Source organism: Leptodactylus fuscus, chromosome 2 (assembly GCF_031893055.1).
Source record: "Leptodactylus fuscus isolate aLepFus1 chromosome 2, aLepFus1.hap2, whole genome shotgun sequence".
Classification (NCBI taxonomy): domain Eukaryota; kingdom Metazoa; phylum Chordata; class Amphibia; order Anura; family Leptodactylidae; genus Leptodactylus; species Leptodactylus fuscus.
Window position 1 is genome coordinate 251849860 of NC_134266.1, and position 8794 is coordinate 251858653.

Here is an 8794-nt window from a genome sequence, read left to right on the forward strand (position 1 = left end):
GGTCTGAAAAGATCCAGAGTATAATAATAGTGTTTGTGGGGCTCGTGGCATCACTTACCAATCCCAACCTCTGCCAGGATTGGTAAGTAAATAGGGCCGTTACCGTCTGAGTAACCTCAGCCAGTAACGGCCTGTTAAGAGAAAAAAAGGCAGCGGTAGCGGCTGTTGCCGGGCCCCTAATGTCCCGGGCCCTGTGGCAGCCACTACCACTGCTACCCCGGTAGTTACTCCTCTGTATCTATCTCATATCTATCTAACTATCTGCAGTAAATCTTTCCAAAGTCCTATATACAAGTAGGAACCTAAAATCATGCAGCCTAATAAATAATTTTTGATATTTCAACAAAAAAAAAAACATACCAAATGTGAGAGACCTGGAGGGACAGCGACTTCTTGTGTAGGCAGCGTGACAACCAGGCATGCAGAAAATAAGTATTCTCCTAAAGGACAGCGGGAAACTGGAAGTGGCCTGCATAAAGGGCAATAGAGAAAGCACATTTTCATTTTTATGGCCTTGCTATACAGAGGAAAGTCTTTAAGAGGAAGGTTACGTGGTGTCTCCGGCAGTCTGCTGTGTACCAGTTACTGTTCAATGGCTGCTCCGGGCTGGAACATGTAAACAAATTAGAAGTAGAGCTGAAAAAGGCGAGCGATGAATGAGATCGTAAGTAGTAGGAAAGAAAGCGACAAGCAGCTGTATTGTGCCAAATTTCTATGCCAGCTTCTATTCATTATCCCGCTACACAAATAGTATTTGTTAGCCCAGAAAGATTGAAGTATCATTATATAAAGAATAATCTATGTATAAAATATTGGAGAAGGTTTAGCCGTTGCATCATAAAGTAAATGAATCTATATTGATGAAACTCATTAACATATTCAGCAATCCAAAATGTGTAGGGAGATGAAGGTGACCTCCCCGCACCCTGGACGAGGGGACGAATCTGCATCCTCCAGTCGTCGCGATCATAATAAACTGTTACATGGGCACTTTATATGCCGCTCCATAGGACAAAAGGAGCAAAGACTTTAGTGAAAGTGGCATGGCCACCTGAAAATTTTGGTCGTATGCTTTGGGTGCTGGGACTCCCAGATTCTGGCTCATTAGTATGCCCTATAGATGTGTTAGATGGTTCTAACCTTACATCACCCCATGGTTAATGTACTTACATTAGAATTGTATTCCAAATACTGACATGTTCCCAATAGATTTGTCATGTTTTAGGCCAGATTTACAGGACAGGAAGTTACGAGAAATTTGAAGCAGTCTTCCGTCTCAGATTCTTCTCCATTTGCCGACCTTTTGACTTCCAATTGCTGGTTTACGCCATACTTATGTATAGTTCCAGGACAAATCAGATGTAGATTCCGCGGCAAGATCGAGCAAGGTGTTTCTTTTTTCAGTGTCCTAAAAAAAAAAGAAGCATCCGTTACAATGGGAGACAGATTTAGGCCAGAATTTGGAGCTGATTTGGAGGCAGAATCCGCTTCAAAATCATTTCCAAGTTCCTCCCTATGAATGAATTCAGAGTAGTTGTATCTAGGCCATATAGGTTGAGTGGTGTTCTCACACCTGGGACCCCTTTACAATAAACTTCTGGGTTCTAATGCAAGTCTCCCTTCAATCATGTGTCATGCACAGTGACCCGTCGTTCACATCTGCATTGGTATTCATCTGGGGGAGTCCGCATGGGGACCCCCAGAATGGAATACCAAATGCAATTGCAAGCGCTGTGCAGATAAAAGCACAAGGACCCCATAGACTATAATGGGGTTCGTGTGCTTGCTGTGCAATGCCCCCACAAATCATGTGGAAGGAAAAGTAGATTGTGAAGTACTTTCCTATCTGCATGTTCCCTGTGTAGCTCTGGCGACAAGCACACAGACCCCATTATAGTCTATGGGGTCCGTGTGCTTTTACTGCACATCGCTTGGGGTCCGTGTGCTTTTACTGCACATCGCTTGCAATTGTGTTTGGCATTCCATTTGGGGGGGGGGGGGGTCCCCATGAGGACTTCCCTGGACGGAATACTAACACAGATGTGAATGAGGAGTAATTCTTGTCTACTTATGGGTTAGGCACAAGGAGAAAAGATTGTCTGCTGTTTGTACCCCCTAGAGTTTCAACCTTAGTGCCTGGCACTATAATTTTGCTCATCAAAGTAAATGTGGTCCTTCAGTAAAAAAAAAAAAAATTAGGTCATCAATACAAAGTCCAATAAAACCCCTTAAATAAAGGAAAGCATAATAGTAACCAAAAAGAGAGTGTTTACAAAGAGTGTCTTTCACTCTGGAGGACTCAGTGTGCCTATGCCTTCCATTTATGTCTATGAGCACTGTGTAATCCTTCATTTCTCCTGCAGGTGTGCTGCAGGGAGATTTACCACTTTGTCAGGTTTATTCCTCTATATGCAGCAGGACTTATTGTGTGACAACAGCCTAAAGTCCAAACTGGATCTGGTTTTAATGGCAAACATGAATGGCACTGATAGTCCGCTAATGTCCAAGGCCATACAAATAAAGTGGGATATAATTTCCGTTTGGGGTCCTCGCTCTTTGGCGCACATTCTTCTGCTCATTATATGAAGAATGTTGGTGACTCTATTTGTATAAGCTATATGATATAACAGTAGCAAATTTGTTGCTATACTATTTAATCAGAAATTTTGGGAAATTGTATGGGTCTTGATGTATTAGCATATTTGTAAAGCTTTTCCACTTACATATACCATGCTGGTTAAAAGCCTTTCACAGTTTTATCTACAAAGAATTACCATTTTGCTCCATTATAAGTAATAACTGCCTACCGCATGCTAAACAACCAATAAACACTAATGGAGTCCTAGAATAATCATTTTTTTTACTTGTTATTGCGCTTGCATTGCTTATCATCAGGTTTTTTTTATCCATAATCATAGACTTCCGTGATGGGGAATGAAGGAACTTCTGACATACTGAGTTTTTATGTTATTTGTGGCTGTGGTAAGGCTGTACTACATCTAAGAATTGCTATATTCAGGTGTCACCATGTGTTCTAAAGTGGAGAGGAAAATACTTTAACATCAAATGTTAGGGCAGAAGGTGGCAAATTTACTTTGATCGATGTGACTGTTTTTTTTTTTTAGGTTTTCCTTCTTTCCTTTTCTCTCCCTCTCCCATCTACCCTTCTTTTTCTTTCCTTTCCTTCCCCCTTTCTACATTGCTTATTTTTGTTCATTTCTACTGTCTTCCCTTCTTTCCTACTCTCCTTTCTTCCTTCTTTCCTGCTGTCCTTCCTTCCTACTGTCCTCCCTTCTTTCCTGCTGTCCTTCCTTCCTACTGTCCTCCCTTCTTTCCTGCTGTCCTTCCTTCCTACTGTCCTCCCTTCTTTCCTGCTGTCCTTCCTTCCTACTGTCCTTCCTTCTTTCCTGCTGTACTTCCTACTGTCCTCCCTTCTTTCCTGTTGTATTTCCTACTGTGCATCCACTCTTCTTTCCTGCACTTTTTCCTTCTGTCCGTCCTACTGTACTTCCTTTTGTTGTAATGTCCTTCCTTCCTTCCAATCAACAAGAAGATGAACAACCCCTTGACAACTGGTTAAAGCATTAGGTGTTATTTGTAAACTGGAAAGTGGAATTTGCCTTAATTCTATCTATTCCTTTCCTTCTCCCTTTCTTCCCTGCTTATTTTTGTTCCTTCCTATTCTCTTCCCTTCTTTCCTACTGTTCTTCCTTATTTCCTGTTGAATCTCCTTCTTTTCTGCTGTACTTCCTACTGTCCTTCATTCTTTCCTTCTGTCCTTCCATCCTACTGTCCTTCCTTCTTTCCTGCTGTCCTTTCTTCTTTCCTGCTGCCCTACCCTCCTACTGTCCTTCATTCTTTCCTTCTGTCCTTCCATCCTTCCTTCTGTCCTTCCGTCCTTCCTTCTTTCCTGCTGTCCTTCCTTCTTTCCTGCTGTCCTTCCTTCTTTCCTTCCTGCTGTCCTTCCTTCTTTCCTGCTGTCCTTCCTTTTTTCCTTCCTTCCTACTGTCCTTCCTTCTTTTCTGCTGTCCTTCCTTCCTACTGTCCTCCCTTCTTTCCTACTGTCCTTCCTTCTTTTCTACTGTCCTTCCTTCTTTCCTGCTCTCCTTCTTTTCTATTGTCCTTCCTTCTTTCCTGCTGTCCTTCCTTCTTTTCTGCTGTCTTTCCTTCCTACTGTCCTTACTTCTTTCGTGCTCTCCTTCTTTTCTACTGTCCTCCCTTCTTTCCTACTGTCCTTCCTTCTTTTCTACTGTCCTTCCTTCTTTCCTACTGTCCTTCCTTCTTTCCTACTGTCCTTCTTTTCTACTGTTCTTCCTTCTTTCCTGCTGTCCTTCCTTCCTACTGTACTTCCTTTTGTTGTAATGTCCTTCCTTTCTTCCTTCCAACCATCAAGAAGATGAACAACCCCTTGACAACTGGTTGAAGCATATTAGGTGTTATTTGTAAACTGGAAATTTGGAATTTACCTTAATTCTATCTATTTATAGAGGTCCTCAGGCAAAACCTAAGAGGAGTAACTTAAAGGGGTTAGACTATTGTAGCAAGTAACCACCTATCTGCAATGGTTAGACCCTTGCCAATTACAAAACTGGCGTCCCGTCAGTCGTCACATGGGGGGTTGTCAGGTCATGTTGGTTTCATAAATGCATCTTCGAAGCATAATAATGATGTAAAAAATGTCACATTCAGCCAAACCTAATTTTTTTGGGGAAAATACATAATGAGAACCAGTTTTCTCTTTAACTGGGATCATCACTAATAACTAAAAAAAGAACCGCGGTCTGTTCCCCTTTTGCTACTGTAAATATGTCCCAAATATACTAACGGACTGTCCTTGTTTCTATCCTATCAATTTCCGATGACAAAAAAATGCATATAACTCCTTTAAAATGACTTCTATTAGTTTGACAGTGTGACATTATGATGACTTACTCTAGATTCACACAAAATAGCCGTGAAAAACATCCATCCGTCTTACACCCATAGAGCACCTGTTTTCACTGTTCTTACATACATTTCAGTGCATGGACGGATCCGTGAAAACGGCCAAAGTAGGACATGACCTGTATTTAGGTGGTACATGACAAAGGACCATCAAAATAACAGTCATGTGAATATTCCCCATTCGCTGACAATGGAATTAATGCTGCCGCATGACGTCCATTCGAAAACACGTAAAACCATCAATATTCACTGTCATGTGAATGTAGCTTTTAACAAGCCAACAAAAGTCTTTATCTGGTGTCTCCCGAACTAGATTAGTGTCTAACCGCTCGTCCACATCTGTGTTTGGTAATCCGTTGGATGCCCCCCCCCCCAGACGGACTACCGAATGCATTTGCAAGCGCTGTGCAGTAAAAGCACACGGATCCCATAGACTATAATGGGGTCCGTGTGCTTGTCGTGAGATCTCAGCACGAGTTATGCGGACAGGAAAGTAGATTGTGAAGTAATTTCCTGTGTTCCCTGTGGAGATCTCTTGACAAGCACACGGACCCCATTATAGTCTATGGGGTCCGTGTGCTTTCACTGGCACACTGCTTGTCAGTGTGTTTGGTAGTCCCCATGTGGAATACCAATGCAGATGTGAACGAGGGGTAAGTTAGCCAAGTGAAATATAAGAAGAAGAGGGGTGGTTCGCAACACTCCAATTTCTAAAACTTGATCCATTAATTCATCATGTTAAAAGCGATAATTCACATCACAAAGACATAGTGATAGTAGGAAAACATACAGGTAAGTGGTTAAAATAACGCTAACGCGTTTCGGGGTAGAGATCCCCCTTAGTCATAGCTATGACTATGTCTTAGTGATGTGAATTATCGATTTTAACATGATGAATTAAAGGATCGAGTTTTAGAAATTGGAGTGTTGCGAACCTCCCCTCTTCTTCTTATACTTCTCATGGCTGATTGTCCTCTATAGTCTGGAGGCTGGGTTTGGTACCTCGAAAATATCGCATATAAGGTGGTAAGTTACAGACATTTTTGATTTTTTAAATTAGCTAAGTGTTCTGGCCATACTGAGGTGATACTATTGAGACAAAGTATAGAGTAAAATTAAAATTATAACGGTCTTGCACCCTTATGCAAACTTAATTGTCTGTCATAGCTTATAGCCTACATTTAGACTATAATGGGGTCTGTGTGCTTGTCGCGAGATCTCCGCTCGAGTCATGTGGAGATTGTGAAGTAATTTCCTGTGTTCCCTGTGACAAGCACATGGACCCCATTATAGTCTATGTGGTCCGTGTGCTTTCACTGGCACACCGCTAGTCAGTGCGTTTGGTAGTCCGTTCGGGGGGTCCCCATGTGGAATACCAATGCAGATGTGAACCTGCACCTGCTCACCGTTCGGAGATTCCATCCCCAAATATGCTTGATAAAGTCCTGCAAGTAGGATTTTTCTCTCCCCGTTTTTCCGCATTTTTCGAGCAGAATCCCGGCAGAGCCATTATAGTCCATGAGGTCCATGGGTCTCCGTGAGTAACCAATTTTTAAATGCATTAAGTTCACGTTTCTACAAGGAACGGAAACCTGAACACTATTGTGAACCCAGCCTAAGATGTCCTTGACCAGTGAAGCAGAAGCATCTTGACCTTGGTAATTTGATGAATGTTGCAAATCGTGTTGATACCAATGAAGGCGTTTATTAGGGATATTTCAGGATTTCATTATTTTCCCATTATTGGTATAAGAAGATTAATGATATTTCCTTATAATCTGCTGCATTTTTAATTGCAATTTAAATCCAGTGAGGTCTCTGAGAAAGTCTCCTCCGTGCTACAATTATCCCCGAGATAACGCTCTCTCATGTCTGGCCATGTGATCGTAAATCTAATAGTAAAATGATCACGACTTTGTAATAACCGGATGGCTTTTCTAAACCTTTTGAATGTTTCAGACCCCATGGATCTGAATATGATTCCATGATAACACAATAAATCCTTCCTTTTCGAAAATTAGAAGACATCCATTGTTTATTATGATGGGATGTATCATTAATTGTAATTGCTAAAATCAATATGATCCTGTACATCACCATGAATACAAATGTAGTAGAGCTGAGTTTGTTACTATAGCAAAGGATGTCATTTGGCATAAAAACTTAGGCCTGGTTCACATCTGGGTTCGGGCCATTCCGTTCCCATCTCCGTCTGAAAAATGCGGAGAGAAAAGTCCTGCAAGCAGCACTTTTCTCATTTTTTGTGGGGAAACCACATGGACCCCCATTATTATAGTCTATGGGTTCCACAGGTTTCCTTAGGTAACCGCTTTTTATGCGGATTAGGTTTCCATTCGGGGGGTTCCCAAGCGGACTCTCCGAACAGAAACCCATGTGTAGATGTGAACTGGATCTTATGCTGTGATGTTATTTGGAATAATAGACAGACCATAGCATTTTGGACCTTGACTTATGCACTGCAGCACAGTCATGTTGGAATAGAACAGGGAAAATTAAGCACGACCTGTAATCATGTCCTTAGAGATATGCACGGGTGCTACAGATATCAGTGTTGTTAGTTCGGGTGCCAATATCTCTCCACTGTCAGAAAGGTCTAGCGTCATCGCTGGGCTGTGAGGAATACTCCCTGTGACAATACAAGACTATGGAAGAATATTGTCCTACTGCGCATGCGCGATGAAGTCACAGTGCATCTAGAAGCACAGTACACGCTACTAGTGCAAGTGGCAGTTCTGCATCCACTGTGGCGTTATTGGACAAACACTGTAAAGTGTACTGTGCTTGCTGAAGACTTGCAGAAAGAACAGTGAGAACATGCTACACACATGCCTGGTGACGTCCAGTGGCGTAACTAGGAATGGTGGGGCCCCGTGGCGAACTTTTGACATGGGCCCCCCCAAACGACACCCAAGACCTCGACCGACCCCCTCCTACGCATTCCTGCGCGCTCTATTATGCCCCATAGTGGCCCCTGCACACAGCATTATGCCCCATATTGGCCTCTTTACACAGTATTATAGTGGCCCCTCCACACAGTATTATCCCCCATAGTGGCCCCTGCACACAGTATTATCCCCCATAGTGGCCCCTGCACACAGTATTGTACCCCATAGTGGCCCCTGCACACAGTATTATGCCCCACTGTGGACACCCATAAACAATTAGTATACTCTGGGGTCTTTTCAGACCCCAGAGTATAATAATCGAGACCCATGGGGAGAAAAACATAAAAAAAAACTCTGTTGCTCACCTATCTCCCGGCTCCTACGCTGTCGGCCTCCACTGTAGTCCATCTTCAATGACGTCAGACATCACATGACCTGGAACGCAGGCCGAGGTCATGAGACGTCAGACGACTGAAGCCTGCCCGGATCGTGGAGAGGCAAGTAGCAGTGTTTTTTATGTTTCTTACCTCTCCCGGGCCTCCGATCATTATACTCGGGGATCTGAAAAAACCCCTTAGTATAATGATAGTGTTTGGGGGCCCATGGTGTAAATAGGGCCCGGTAACGGCTTATTAAGAAAAAATAAAAAAACGTAGCGGTAGCGGCTGTCACCGGTCCCCCAATGTCCTGGGCCTGTGGCAGCTGCCTCTGCTGCTATGGTGGTAGTTACGCCACTGGTGACGTCGCAGTGCACGCAAAAGCGCCGCTTGGACTAGTAGTGTGTACTGTGCTTCTGGGTGCACTGTGACGTCATCGGGTAAATGTAATAGCGTGTACAGTGCTTGTTGAAGACTTTCCAATAAATGAGTTTGGAGAGAAGGCTGTCCTTCACCTAGCGGTGGGCGGACCTCGGATGGAATTAGGGATGGTAATCTGCAGTGCTG